Below are 16,301 nucleotides of genomic sequence, written 5' to 3'. Positions count from 1 at the left end.
CAAAAACAATGAACCCACCTTCTCTGACCCATCTTGGACAGAGCTAGAAGGAATTATGTTAAGTGAACTAAGTCAGAAAGATAAAGATGAGTATGGGATGATCCCACTCATCAACAGAAGTTGATTAAGAAGATCTGAAAGGGAAACTAAAAGCAGGACTTGATCAAATTGTAAGTAGGGCACCAAAGTAAAAACCCAGTGGTGAGGGGTAGACATGCAGCTTCCTGGGCCAGTGGGGGGTGGGAGTGGGTGGGAGGGATGAGTCACAGTCCTTTGGTGGTGGGAATGGTGTTTATGTACACTCCTAGCAAAATGTAGACATATAAATCAGTAGTTAATTAATATGAGAGGGGGAAAATCAATTGTATGTCTCAAAGTTTCTCAAAACACAAACTGAATCTTTTTAATATATAGACTGTGTATTTGATATGCAGACTCTCTCAAAAGCCTAGACCAAGTAGATTAGAAGCATCCAATAGCACAGCTCTATACAAGATACTGGATACTGTACAGCAAACCATAACAAAAGGACTTTTTAAAGTTAACCCAATTACCAAATAATGTGATGATAACATTAACTATCGATTGTTTTTTTGAACCCTAAGACAGCAGGAACCTCACATCTCCACTATAGAGCCCCTACTTCCCCCAGTCCTGGAACCCTTGGATAGGGCCCACTTTCCTGTATGCATCTCCCAATCCAAACCAAAGTATTTTTATATCACTTTCAAATGAACTTCTTGAGCTTGCTTAGCCTCTCAGGATACTCCTTCTTCTTACTGTAATAAAATTCACAGCTGAAGAATGTTGGGGGGGAGGAGAGAAAATTGAAGGAGTACAAATAATTAGTGACAGTATTACCACTAATTCTAGAAGACTTTTGTTATGAAACCAAAAAGAGAAATTTCAGCAATTTCAAGAATACCTCGAAGAAAACTGGGGGAGAAAAAGAACAGTACATTTGATTTCTGATTCAATAAAAAAGGGAAATTTGACACACAGGAGAAAGAATGTTTCTAAGAGTATAGCTTTGAATAAGCCAAAGGGGACACATCAAGAACTAAGTGATGTAAAAAGAAGGGCTCAGATGTTACACAGTTTATTCACAGAAGACAAACAGATGACATGAAAACAGACGAGATTTGGTCTTTAAGTATGTAGCAACAACTTGTGAGAATGCTCTGGTGATTGCTTCTATCGTCTTAGTGAACTGGAATGAAAGGCCATCATCTGAAACTGAAGAAGTCTGCAGAGGAATTAGAAGTGTGAGGAAAGGTCAGATGTGAAATAGGGTTCGATCTGATGACACTGCATCGATAAGCAGAGCAACCCATGCACAACTTTGAAGGACACAAGACATTTTGATTTCACTTAAAGAATAATAGAAGCTATGTTCATAACCCAATTTAACTTAAATTGTAATGAGGGAAATAATCCAGTATTCATCTCATTCATCATTGGAATTTAAAACAAGAACAGAAAGGGAAAATTCAAAGTAAAACTTTGACTGAATGTGGTGTATTGCACCAAACCAAAGGACTGTGGGGAAGGAGGAAGAGGATTGGAGCTGGAGAGGTCTTGGTGAATGGTGGTGGAAAAGCACCTACCTGGACTGTGAGTGTCTTTCAGACACCTGTTTCAGGGAGAGAAGAAATTGTCAATGAGTTTAAATAACTACATTGTAATCCACTAATCCAATAAGGCTTAAAAATAATAATTTAAAACATTAGCTACAATGCTTCAACTTTTTTATCTGTGCTATATTTTTATTATGGTATTTTATTTTATTTTATTTTATGCAGTTGGGTAGATATGTAGACAGGCAGAATAGTTAGGAGTCAAGGGAGGGGTAGGGATAAAGATACAGAGATCTGTAAAGATGGTAAATGGATGGCAAATAAGTGTACATTACTGACTGATACCTACCTATACAATGAATATGTGTTTTTGGTATACTAAGTTTACTGTTTTTTAAGTTTTGTTGTACAAATAAAACCAAAATCTATGCAGAAGACTCCAGACTTTGATTTTTTTTCTCTCATAAAGTATATTTCTTAAATAGATGTGTTAGATTTCATAGAGGCTCTAGACAACCCTAGTTCTTAAATAATAACATCTTTATCAAAGCCTCCTGTAAAAGATAAGACCAGTTTTCTTAACTGGTACACAGCTTGAAAACTTTAGGCATTTTTTAAATATAAACATGCTCTCAAAGTTTGAAAGATAGTTTTTTCTTTCTTTTTCTTTTTTTCTTTTTAAATTTTTAATTTATAAAAAGGAAACATTGACAAAACCATAGGGTAAAAGGGGTACAGCTTTGCACAATTCCCAGACAACCACCAGACCTCCGTATACCATTCCTTCCACTGATAACTTTCTTATTATTTAACCCTCTGGGAATAAGGACCCAAGATCATTGTGGGATGCAGAAGGCTGATGGTTTAGCTTCTGTAATTGCTTCCCGGCTAAACATGGGTGGCGTTGACAGGTCGATCCATACTCCCAGACTGTCTCTCTCTTTCCCTAGTGGGGAAAGGCTCTGGGGGAGCAGAGATCCAAGGCACATTGGTGGGGTTGTATGTCCAGGGAAGTCTGGTCACATCCTGCTAGCTGGAACCTGGTGGCTGAAAAGAGAGTCAACATGCAAAGCCAAACAAACTGCTGGACATTTATGGACCTAAAGGCTGGAATACTGCAGAGGAAGAGTTGGGGGATTCCTACATTTTGTAGATAGCTAGTAGGCATATTTTAGTTATATTTCAAAGGGCCTGTAGCTTATGGCTGGGAAAAGGACCAGGAAGCTGGATCAGGGAAGAGAGTAGCTTCCTAATATGGGAAAGGGGTATAAATATTGTTGACTGTAAACCCCATTGATTTGATGTGATCTGGGGCCCATAACGAAAGATAGTTTCTCATACATTAGGATATTATGAATCCAGCTCACCTATCTAATCAAATTACCCAGGCTATACATAGAGAATTCTGTTAAAATATGAAGACAACATCAGCTGCCATATTCTTGCTTCAAAAGAATATTATTTGAGCTAATGAGATAATTCTTGTAAATCACATTAGTTCCTCAGAGATAAGTGCTCAATAAAGAGAAAATGATAATATTATTATCCAGAGACCATGGACTTTTTGTCTATATACTCCTGGCTAGGGGATTATCAATTACACACTGGCATCTGCTGCTGTGAATTGATACAGGCTTCATAAGTTAGATGCAAACTTTCAGAAATTGCAGTCCTGCATAGCTTGGACAAGTTGTCTCACAGATTATGTGTATCACCATTCAACAAGGGAGTTCTGGGTCCAAGGAGATTTAGACTAATGATAGAATACAACAAAATTTAATTAAAATTTTCATCAGCATGGATTTTAAAGTGAACTCTTCAAATTGCTAGATAAATCTTTGAAGATGTGTGTGTTTTTGGTATTCTGTTGGTCTAGACTTAATGACATTTTATATTGCAAAGTTCTTAAAATCATCTCATCTTATGAACAGATTCTACTATATAATTAATAATTTATCTTTTATATGCAGAGCATAACTTGTTGACTGGCTAAATTACAGCAATAGCTCATAGAACCTCATATATTTTGTTACATATAATGTTGTAGCATAAATCATAAGCATGTATATCAGAACATGAAATGCTTCAATATTTCCTTGTTGTTTAACATATTCAATATTAAAAATCAGAGTCTCAATCAGAAACTAAACTACAAAAAATTACTACTAAATAACACAATATATTTCTCTTACTACAACAGAATTAAATGAGATAGTAATGTATTTAAATAATATCCAATCATTTGAAAACTATGTAACACACTTCCAAAGTATTCAACTGATCAAATAAATAACTCAAAGGAAATTTTGTATTTTGAAATCAAAGGTATAGAAACATCATTTGTGGTCTACCCACTTGGATTTAAATTTCCAAGCTAATGAATAAATCATGGTAATTAATTCACATAAATAAGATTTCTGACTGCGAATGGGTAGTGTCACACCAGGTTGAATGCATGCATATGTTACCATACACTAGAGCTCCTGTTCAAATGACCAGTCCCAACTTGCAAGGCAGAAGTTTCATAAGCAGTGAAGTAGTACTGCATGTATCTCTCTTTTTTTCTCCCTATCTCCTCTTTCTCAATTTCTGCCTGTCCTATCAAGAAAAAATTGATATATTTATGAACAACATAAATGCTTTGATCTTGAATATGACAACAGTGCACAATGTATTTGAGTTCTTGATGCAAGACATACTCCCTGAGGAATTTCACTAGACTATTCCAACACTCCTGTGATGGTAGTCTATGGGTCACATTTGGAGGATTAATATAAAAAGTCCTATTTTTTAGGTCAGAAATGTCTGAAGATAAAAGGTATTTATATACCTTGACTTCCTTCAGTGCAAGGATCTAGCAGAAACTCTGACCTTTTTTAATCTACTCAAATTTAAAGAAACAATATTTACCATAGCACTTACCTTAAGGACATAAGATCTTCCTATGGAAAAGTTTCAAATGTGCTATATAAAACATGAATAAGAATGAAAAGATTACTTTATTGTCTCCAGGGTTATAGCTAGAGTTTGGTGCCTGTACTACAAATCCACTGCTCCCGTGGCCATTTTTCAATTTTTTGGATAAGACAGAGAGAAATTGAGAGGGGAGAGGAGATATAGGGAGAGAGAAAGACAGATACCTGCAGTCCTGCTTCACCATTTGTGAAGTGACCCCCTTGCAGGTGGAAAGCCAGGGGCTTAAACTGGGATCCCTTAGCAGGTCCTTGCATGAGTTCTTAACAGGGTCCATATGCTTCATACTATATGCACTTAACTTAGTATGCCACTGCCCAGCCCCCAAAAGATTACTTTTTTAAAAGGAATAACTAACTTTACCAGATCAAAGAAACCACCAGTTTCTGAACATTTGAGGGTGTTAATTGTATTTGGTGATCAATATAACGATAACCTATATGTTTGTTTTAAGGGGTGAATAAGATTGCAAGAAGTCGCCCTGGCTCCCCACCACAGGCAGTGAAGCAGGTCTGCAGGTGTCTCTCTTTCTCACCTCCTCTGTCTTCCCTCCTCTCTCCATTTCTCTCTGTCCTATCCAACAATGATGAAATCAATAACAACAACAATAATGATTATAGCAATAAAACAACAAGGGCAAAAAAGGGAAAATAAGTAAAGAAATAAATATAAAAAAATAAAAATAGAGATTGCAAGAAGTCTAATTCTGATGAGAAGGAGCATAAGTAAAGAGAGGGCTCTTATTGAAATTTAATATTTTATTTTAGATTGTAAGTGCAAATATGGGATAAAGTTAAGTACAAACTGATCATGGATGATCTTTCCTCCCATGATAAATTAAACTTAATTCCATAAAGAATATTAGTCAAGCTAATCATGTTGTAGTTAATATTCATGGGGTCTTCTAAAATTTTATACTTTTGTAAACAGTGAGTTGGTTTTTGCTCATTATTATCAAATAATATATGGAAAAGGAAATGTTATAAGGGTGATAAGAATGTCCAGAGAAAGAATAAAGAATACAAAACAGACTTATTTCATCAATTTATCTTATATTGGACTTTTTTATATTGGACATGCGCACATAGTTAAAAAGAAGAAATCAAGACCCTCAAAATAATTCTTACTGAATTTACTAGCCTTCCTTAAATTGTTTTCCTTTCCTCTTCTATTCTTTCTGGCTATTGTGACAAAGGCTATTTAATCAAAAAGTTCATCTTTCAAACAGTATTTTTTTTTTAGTGATTTAATATTGATTTACAAAATTATGAGGTAACAAGGGTATAATTCCACAACTTCCCACCACCAGATTTCTATGTCTCCATTAGAAACTGCAATAGTTCTCCCAAGGTCACAGATATGGGTTAACATATATATATATATATATATATATATATATATATATATATATATATTTGCCCATTTTTCCCATATGTAACTTCACTTCTCTCTCTCCATATATGTGTGTGTGTATGTATGTATATATATATATATATATATATATATATTCTATATATATAGTATTACTGAATAGAGACAGAGAAATTGAGAGTGGAGAAGGAGACAGAGAGAGAGGCAGAGAGATACCTGAATCTCTGTTTCACCTCTTGTAAAGCTTTCCCTCTGCAGGGGGAGACCAGGGCTTAAACCCAGGTCCTTGTTCACTGTAATGTGTGCACTTAACCAGGGGTACCACCGCCTGGCTCCCCCTGCCTTCTCTTTATTTCTAAGTCAGACCTACACCTATTAGTACTTTTGAATATCCTCCCTTTTTTTCCTTTTCTCTTCCTGGAACTCAATGGCATTAGAGTTCAATGCCCTTTGGACATCTTCCCCTAAAATTTCTCCCCCTCTGGGAGTATGGATTCAAACAGTATTTCCTTATGTTAACTATATAATAAAGCATGATATAAACTGGTTGGCAACCAACTCTTTAGTTTCTCTACACTTTCATTTTAAAACATCTTTGCTCAGAATGTGGATATTTGACTCTGTTAATCAATGTTCATAGAGAAAACTGCACAAAATTTTATTCTAACAAGGGTCTGTGCTAATGACTGGAAAAGAATGGGATAATGTCATGAAAGAAACATACCCCTACTTTTCAATTCCACTAAGACTTCTTCTCAAGAATTTGGTAGATGAGAAAAAAAAAAAGAGAAACAGATTACTGTGGCAAAGACAAGTTGTTTTGTGTCTTGGGAGAGAAAAAGCAAAACTTCAAAGAAAAGGATTTCCTCACTTGGGTTAATAAGTGTCCAAATTTCCAAGATACAAATACAATTCCATAGGAGGGAGAGTGAATTTAGAAGTCCATCAGGCATAAGATCAAACTGACATAAAAAATCAACAGAAAACACAGTTTTCATTAGAGTCCTCATATTAAGGGAGTAAATTGCTCAAATGGAATGAAAAAAGGTAAATCGTAAAGTAAGAAAGGCTGTTTTGAGACCTAAATAAACCACTAACAGATAGATGAAAAAGTTCACTTCAACATAATCACAAGAGACCGAAGTGCTAAGCAGAAAAGAAGCAAAGAAGAGAATAGTCACTTTTAAACTAGTGTACCACAAAACAAAAAAAAGTACAATAGTAGTGTGCAGTTCACAGAATCTTCAAGTTTATAAATATCTAATGTGCAAGTGAAATGAATACATAAATATAAAGCAATTCATTCTAACCTATGAGAATATTTATGAAATGAAGAAATTTTGTATGCATTCAGAGAAGCATGAACTCAATGTAAAAAGAATAGAAAATAGTTTTGAAAAAGGCTTAGCTGCCATGTTTTAAAATCTTTTCATTGTACATCTCATTAAACTAAGAAATAGAGATGATGGTTTTTATCTTATAAAATGAATTACTCTCAGTCAAAGTAATATAAAATAATAGACAATATAAAGTAATTTCCATAATTATCCCAACTAAAATTATAAGTTTCAGTGTACTAATACAGTCCATGAAAAGGGAAACATTTGGAAGTTTTAGAATTCAAAATTAGCTCATTAATGGACTACAATTTCAGGGAGGTAACAGTCCTAGCATACAAGAAGTCTAGGATTAGATCCACAGTACCAGGTATGCCAGAGAAATTCTCTTCTGGTCTCTTTGTCTTTCACTTTATTTCTCTCACACACAAATAAAAATTAAAATATTCCCTTAAGGAGATAATAAAGTCTTCATTCTTTAATAAAAACATATTTAGTACACTCGTATTTATGGAGAGACCTAAAAGACATGTAATTTTAGAAAATATTTTGTTTTGGTTGATAAAATAACACACCAATTCAAGGTTCACACTGACTGTAATACAAACCACAGACATACATTTTAATTTAGGTTCATGACTAGACACCTCCACTATTCTCAAGTATAAATACTATTTCTTTCCATGACATTTCAACCAATAGATATAAATGTGGAAATCTTAGAAAATCCTCATGGACCCCAGAGAGAACTTTCCCTTTAGACAGAGTTTGAGACTGTGTGGCAGTAAAGTAGCAAGGTAGAGAATTTATTGTTTTACAAGCGAACTCTTCCTTTCTCTACATAAATTGTACATGGCAGTTAATAGCTTATCAAAGCTCACCACAAATACCCACGCTGATCTCTTTCATTTCACCCCCTCTAGATAACCTCTAATGATTCATCATGATTCCCCATCATTCTGCTTCTATTTTCTTAGTGTCTCTGATTTACTGCTGAATTTATCTCAATCCTATTATGTATAACTTTCTATCTCCACAGCAAGCACTTTAGTCAAGAATGCATCTTAGTCGCATCACTTGTCAATAAGTCTACTCTCAATATGAGCCATCCTGGAACACTGTGTCAGCCAATAACTTGCCTTCTCTATCATTTCTTGTACAGTTAATAGCAATCAGATGGCTAAAGTCTTTGCCCTTGCTGAATTACACAAAGGCTTTTAAAGTATAGACCAATTGCATGGTAGGGTTCACCCAAGATTAGAATAGGTTTGCCAGCTGCTGTCTCCCTCCACATTTTTAAGCAGGACAGCTCAAGGCCATGGTACATTAAGATAAAGACAGCTAGAAAGGAATCTAGCCTGGCCAGAAGAGATAGATCCAGACCTTCCTGTCTAACTAGCACCAAGACTGAGAGTCATATGCCTGCAGTGTGTCTATGTAGAACATTTATCTTTTCCGCACCCTCTTTGTAACCAGAGTGTAAAACCTTATATAAGCCTGTAATGTTCCTGTGTTTGTGGGGAGAGAACTTCCTGTAGCAATCCAGATCTGTTGCCTACCAGTGTATTAAACTCCTTTCTTTTTCACCAATAAATAAATAAATAAACAAAAATACGTATTTTTCCTAAAAAAAAAAAAAAAAAGAAGAATAGATTTGCTAAGGCTGAAGCAGCTGAACCCATCCATTCTGGGGAATATTTTATTATGCTACACTACTTCCTTAATGTCATTTTGTAAATATGTCTCTACAATGTTGAAGATATGGCACTCACATAGTATGAATATGTCTATAATTCAATTATTCACAGATTTCTTCTTCATTAAATTATATTTTATGTGATCATAAAGGAAATATCATTTTAGAATTAAATAATTCCTTTATATTGTTACAGACTGAGAAATAAACTGGATAAAATTTTATGTAAAATACTTATGGTGTTATAGGTACTGGAAAATATTTCTGGAACATGTAAACCATTTTATAATCTATTTAACAGCATTGTTGGAGCCAAATCAAAATATAGGTAGATCAATGAAATATAATTGAAACAGAAGTTGAAAAAGAATAACAGAAAGGAAAACTCAAAGCATGATTTGACTGAATTTAGAATAGGGTACCAAAATAAAAGCCCTGAGTTGAGGGTGAGGGTAGATGTTCAGCTTCACAGACTGGGGGGTTGGGAGGGATGGGACACAGTCTTTTGGTGGTGGGAATGGTGTTTATATACACTCCTATTAATTTGTAGTAATATAAATCACTAATTAATATGAGAGGAGGAAAATTGATTGAATGACTCAAACTTTTTAAATCACAGACTGAGTCTTAATAATACATAGGCTGAGTCTTTGATATATTGGCTCTCTTAAAAGCTTAGACCAGCCATAACATCATCTCCCCAGACAATAGCATGGATCCACCTGCATATCAGATTTCAGGCTCAGGCAAAAAAAAAAAAAAAAAAAAGAAAAAACCTAGTATAGCTACAGGCCCTTTGAAACATAACTAAAATATGCCTACTAGCTATCAACAAAATGGAAGCGCCCCCAACACTTCATCTGCACTATTCCAGCCTTTAGGTCCATGATTGTTTGACAATTTGTTTGGCTTTGTCTATTAACTCTTTTCAACTACCAGGTTCCAGATGCTAGCAGAATGAGACCAGACTTCCCCTGACAGACAGCCCCACCAATGTGTCTTGGATCTCCACTTCCCCAGAGCCCTTCCCCACTAGAGAAAGATAGAGACAGGCTGGGAGTATGGATCAACCTGTCAACGACCATGTTCATCGGGGAGGCAATTACAGACAGACCTTCAACCTTCTGCATCCCACAATGATCATGGGTCCATACTCCCGGAGGGTTAAAGAATAGGAAAGCTATGGGGGGGGGGTATACAGAGGTCTGGTGTTGGGAATTTTGCGAAGCTGTATCCCTCTTATCCTATGGTTTTGTTTATTTTATAAATAAAAAAAATTTTTAAAAGCTTAGACCAGGGAGAACAGAAGCAACTGGTGGCACAGCTATATAGAAATAATGTCAAAGGAAATAAATTATGGTGATGTTGTGTATTATACAGCAAATCCTAACAAAGGGGTATTTCAAAGTTAACCTAGTTGCCAAATAATGTGATTATAGCAATAACTATCTATTTTATTCTTAAACCCTAAGACAGCAGGAACCTCCGGCTTCCTCTTTAGAGCTCAGATTTCCCCCAGTCCTGGAACATCTAGGGTTGGGCTCACTTTCCTGCATGATTCTCTCAATTTATACCAAATGATATTGTATCCACCAATCCCAACCTAATCAACACAACGAGTACCACCTCAGCATGCTTCACTTCAGACTGTGTCCAGAGACATCAGGCATGGAATGTCAACCCTTCACCCTCATTACTCGGTTGAGACCTTTCCTTTCATAGGATTCTCTAATTCCATTCCAGGTGGTTCACTTCCTAACAAAGTCCCAAACCATAGATATAGACTAGGTCCCATAGATAGAGCATATGTTCACATGTATCCATAAATTAGGGCAAAATATATACCTGAAAGAAAAAAATACACAATAGTCTGTAGTAAGTCAATATCAAGTTCATAACGAAATAGTGTTACTTAGATTTAGATACCCTTCTCACCTACTTCCTATTACAGTTCTCTCACTCTCTTCAAAGCTAACCTTATCAAAGCAAGAACTGCAAAAGCTAAATAAGGGCAAGAGACTGGCATACTTTAAGGATTACTCTTTAGTCACTATCAGGCCACCCCATCAGCTGGGGCCCTAATTGGGGAGTCCTGAGATTCCCAAACAGACATGATGGGCCTAGACCTCGAATAAATCCCTCTCTCCATTGTTACCAGTCATCTCTATCAGGAACAACAAAACAAATCCCGTTGTGGGCCCCCCATAGGGCCTTGCCATCAACTTGGATCAACAATGGTAGAGAATGTTCCACCCTCTGAAGGGAGGATGGACACCCTACTCTATGCTACACCTGAGGAAGATGGGTCCTGATATTGGGGCAGCTTGGAAAGTTCCTACTCATAACCACAGAATGTGAGCTCAGATTTACAGGGATGCACAGGTCACATAGGCTCCTAAGCTGAATATGGGTCCCAGATCACAGCAAATCAATGGGGTTTACAATCAACAATATTTATACACCTTTCCCATATTTGGCAGCTACTTTCTTCCCTGATCCAGCTCTCTGGTCCTTCTGCTAACCATGACAACATCTCCCCAGACAATAATTAGGATCCACCTGCATATCAGATTTCAGGCTCATGCAAAGAAAAACAAAACACAACAACAACAAAAACTAAACAAACACTAGTATAGCCACAGGCCCTATGGAATATAATTAAAATATGCCTACTAGCTATCTACAAAACGACCCCCCCAACTCTTCATCTGCATTATTCCAGCCTTTAAGTCTTTGATGGGTCAACAATTTGTTTTGTTTGGTATGTTAACTCTCTTGTCAACCACCAGGTCCCAGATGCTAGCATGATGCTGACCAGACTTCCATGGACAGATGACCAGACCAATGTGTCCTGGAGCTCCACTTCCCCAGAAGCCTTCCCCACTACGGAAAGAGAAAAGACAGGCTGGGGGTATGGACAGAAGTGTCATCGTCCATGTTCATGGGGAAGCAATTACAGAAGCCAGACCTTCCACCTTCTGCATCCCACAATGACCTTGGGTCCACACTCCTAGAGGGTTAAATAATAGAAAAGCTATCAGGGAGGCAATGGGATACAGAGTTCTGTTGGTGGGAATTGTGTGAAGTTGTACCCCTCTTATCCTATGGTTTAGTCAATGTTTCCTTTTTTATAAATAGATTTTTTTAAATTCTACTAAAATAAAAAAGAAATAGAATTGAGATTCCAGGAACAAATAATCATATGTATAGACTGCTAATTAGGACAAAGGGGCTCAGAGTATCAGATGGACAAAGAAGAGCCTTTTCAATAAATGGTGTTGGGAAACAATGGCAGCTATTACACAAGTATGAAATAGAACCATCAGGCACAGGTTACCAGGCACAAAATCAACTCAAAATAGGTCAAAATCTTATGTTAGAGCAAAACCACAAAATACATAGAAGAAAACATTAGCAGGACATATCATGTCTGCTTTGGAATGTCCTCAGACTTCAGTCCAGCAGTAAGGAAACAGGAGCAAAAATAAATCAATAGTATTATATCAAACTGAAAAGCTTCCCCATACCTCCTAGAGAGTATCTTTCTGGAGGATATTTACTGTGACTGTGATTTACAAGAGCATCTATAGATTGTTAATAAGAGGAACAATCCATCTATCAGATAAGCATATTTCTTGTTAAAATCACAAATCCCCTTTGTTTTTTTAAGTATTTATTTATTCCATTTTTATGAGAGAGAGAGTTGAACAGAGAAAGACACAGGGAGAAGACCAGGGCACAGCTGAACTCTGGCATACTCTGGTGTGGGGAATTGAACTTAATCCTCGGAGCCTCAGGCCTGAAAGATTTTTGTGTAACCATTATGCTGTCTTTCCAGCCCTGTAAGTTTCTTTTGATTTGGTTCACCCAACCACTACTAAGAATACTATCTAGTGAACAGTATTTTTCAGTTTTTTTCAAACTGCATATACTAAATTCTCTTAACCCAGAGAGGCCTTGAAGTAGCACAACTTAAGGAATAAAAAACATATGTTGTAGGACAAACCTTGAAGCTATATACCCAGAAGACTAACCAACTAACAATAAATAGTTTAGCTGCTATAACTACCAAGTAGAAAAATTATACAAGAAAATTTTATTAATTGAATGACAGTTGATTGTAAAGAGAAAAATTTAACAACAAAAACTTTATGATAGTTACAAAGAAACAAATGTTAAAATTTCACTGAATCTTAGAACAAAGCATCTGATGTCTATGAATAAAAGGCATATAAAAGAGGGCCAGAACCATTTAGTCAGAAGAATACAGGATTGCGTTCACAAGATATCAATTCTATTTCTCAGGTTGCCACTTTAATGGCCACAGTACATTTGACAATTCACTCAAGAGTTACTTTATCTGCTAGATATGAATAATGTCACCTGAGAGCTCTCAGTACCATAATGAGAATAAAACTAGCAAATGATGGAATGATACTGTGAGAAATATAAAGTATCCTACAAATCAATATTTTAATTACTAGTTGAGCAAATAGGTTACAAATTTTATTCATTTCTATAGCAATTTATAGCAATACAGGACCTTTGTAATAAGCCCTTGTCAATACTCCAGCAGGAAATCTGTTTTTAGACTCCAACCCAATCAAGCTTTCTCTCAAGGGAAGGCATGCTTCCTCATAAAAATGGAATTTTCTTGGCTGAGATATTCTCTAGAGAAAAAGAGTTTTCATTTTATTATGGGCATATATTACCATTCATACAAAGTTCTGAAAATGTTATTCTGGGAACAAAAGATAAAACCTTACACATGAAAGTAAAGAAAGTAACATATGCAGTCTCCACTTGAGTATTACAGAATCCCATATGTTGAGAATTTTGGGAAATCAGTGTTTTCACTCTGGAGCCCCAGATAACCCCCATTAATTCCAAGACACACTGTCAACCAAGATTTCACAAAAATCAGTGCACCATCTAAATACAAGTACAAATTACCCAATAGTTTTTTTTTAATACATCCAAGTATGCATTCGTGTTCATAAACTTTCTCTATTAAAAGACAACTCTCTGTATTTAATTTATGTGTTTGTTTTTCACTTTAGCAAACATAATTTGGGAATTTTCATAATTCAATTCAAGTCTAAATACTATTTTACTTTATAATTTTTGTCAACATGAGTGAAGCTCAAGCACATTAAAATGCACTATGTTCAAAAGAAGTGTTTTCAGTTTAACTTGGTGATTAAACATTTGAGCTGAAAACAAAAAAAGGAGTAATGGGGGTGGTAAACCAGAATAAAAGAAAATTGTAAAGACAGCAGCAGAAATGATACCAAAGGAATTTTTATAGCTGAAAAGCATAAGGACACTCTACAATTTAGTACGTAACCCAAGGAAAGTTGAAAGCTAAGCTAGTAGTCAGAATGAGAAGAAAAGGGCATTTTGTGTGTGTGTCAACAAATGTTGGAATGGCTCAGTTACTGGGAAACCAGTTATTTCTAAAGATAAATATAAACATGGGACTTCCAACAGATTCTAAAAAAGCAATTTGATTCTTAATTTTGGCCCCTTTACTTACTTGTCACCTGGATACTTGAATGGGATTGAGCTCATACACAGTTGTGTAAGGCTGGAATGACCATCAGCTATACATGAAAATCTATCTGCTACAAAGTACAATCAAGCAGTCCATATCTCATTCTTCTGCTTGTTTGTCTTTTTGTAGCATCAGAGACCTTGCACATGCACACTTTTACTGCAACCAGGATTTTTCACTGCTTTTTCAATCGGATGTGGGGGTAGTGGTGAAAAGAGGGTAACAGGAAGCACTGTAACACTGTAGCATCTCTCTAGTTGTGGTACTACCATGTGCGTACTGGGGCCCAATACCTGGTCGTGTGCATGACATAGCATATGTCCAACTAGGTGAACTATCTCCCAGCCCTCATGCCTCCTTTTTGACTTGAGGAATGCTGAAAATATAACATTTATGCCTCAAAAAAAAATTAGATCACTCTAGAGAAACTGGTCATCCCCAAAGGAAAACTCTATAGATCCTTATTGTTGGACACCAAGGACCATGTCCCTAGGACAGAGGGAAAAGAAAAAGACAAAGAAAAGAAGGCAGAAATTGAGGAAGCTGTTGTATCTAGTCCCCCAGTCTGTTGGTGTAGTGGGTTATTTCTCCAGCTAAGATGTGCTGTAGACACACATCTATTACCTCATTTGAAGAACTGTTCTCAGCCAAGACAGACACATACCTCCATACCTCCACCCCAAGTAACTGTTAGCTCTTCCCTTGGGACCAGATAGAAATTAGATCTCATTTGCAAGACTATATTCTCTTTAATTCCTATTCCAGACCAATGCTTTTCTCACTGTTCTCCGAAGTCAGCTTCTTCAATAAATTGAACACATCTAAACCTTTTCACAAGCTCTAATTCTTGGGAACATGTCCTAGGGTATTACTTGACCTACTTATATACATTGACAGGAAACTTCACATCTTTGATAGTTTGAAATCAGGTTCCTTGAAAACAAAAACAACAAAAATTAATTATTAAACTGTAAGGAAAATTAAAATCTAAATAGTAAAATTAAATGTTCATATTGTATTATATGATGTCATATTATATGAATATACAGATATTAATTTAATTTAATGATATAACAAAGGAGAAAATATTTCTGTGGGTGAAGGGGGGAAATCTACTTGTCTCATGAGCAAGTCAACAAATAACTAATTAAAATAAATTACTAAAAGTAAAAAGGTAACTATTAGATGAAACAAAAGTTTTGAAAGTTGATTGTCTTGTAAGAGGATTGTTGTTCTTAATTATACTTCATATGAAACCAACTGATTTTCAAATATTCATGTATGTACTTATTTACAAATCATTGATTCATTCAACATCTACCTGTATATAGAAAATACATATTCGGGGAGTCAGGCTGTAGCGCAGCGGGTTAAGTGCAGGTGGCGCAAAGCACAAGGACTCCGGCATAAGGATCCCGGTTCGAACCCCAGCTCCCCACCTGCAGGGGAGTCGCTTCACAGGCAGTGAAGCAGGTCTGCAGGTGTCTATCTTTCTCTCCTCCTCTCTGTCTTCCCCTCCTCTCTCCATTTCTCTCTGTCCTATCCAAAAATGACAACAACAATAATAACTACAACAATAAAACAACAAGGGCAACAAAAGGGAATAAATAAATAAAATAAATATTAAAAAAAAAAAAAGAAAGAGAGAAAGTACATATTTGTTTCCTGGAAGATGGCGGATTGAGAAGCTGCTAGTGGCTTGAGCTCTGACCACATCTTCTGGAAACAGTAGGATTTTCTGCCTTTAGTAGGCCAGTCAATAAGGGATCCTAGTGGTGACACCAAGGAGGTGA

Source organism: Erinaceus europaeus, chromosome 2 (assembly GCF_950295315.1).
Source record: "Erinaceus europaeus chromosome 2, mEriEur2.1, whole genome shotgun sequence".
NCBI classification, from domain to species: Eukaryota; Metazoa; Chordata; class Mammalia; order Eulipotyphla; family Erinaceidae; genus Erinaceus; species Erinaceus europaeus.
The sequence above is the reverse complement of the archived record's forward strand: the minus strand, read 5'-3'. Positions refer to the sequence as shown.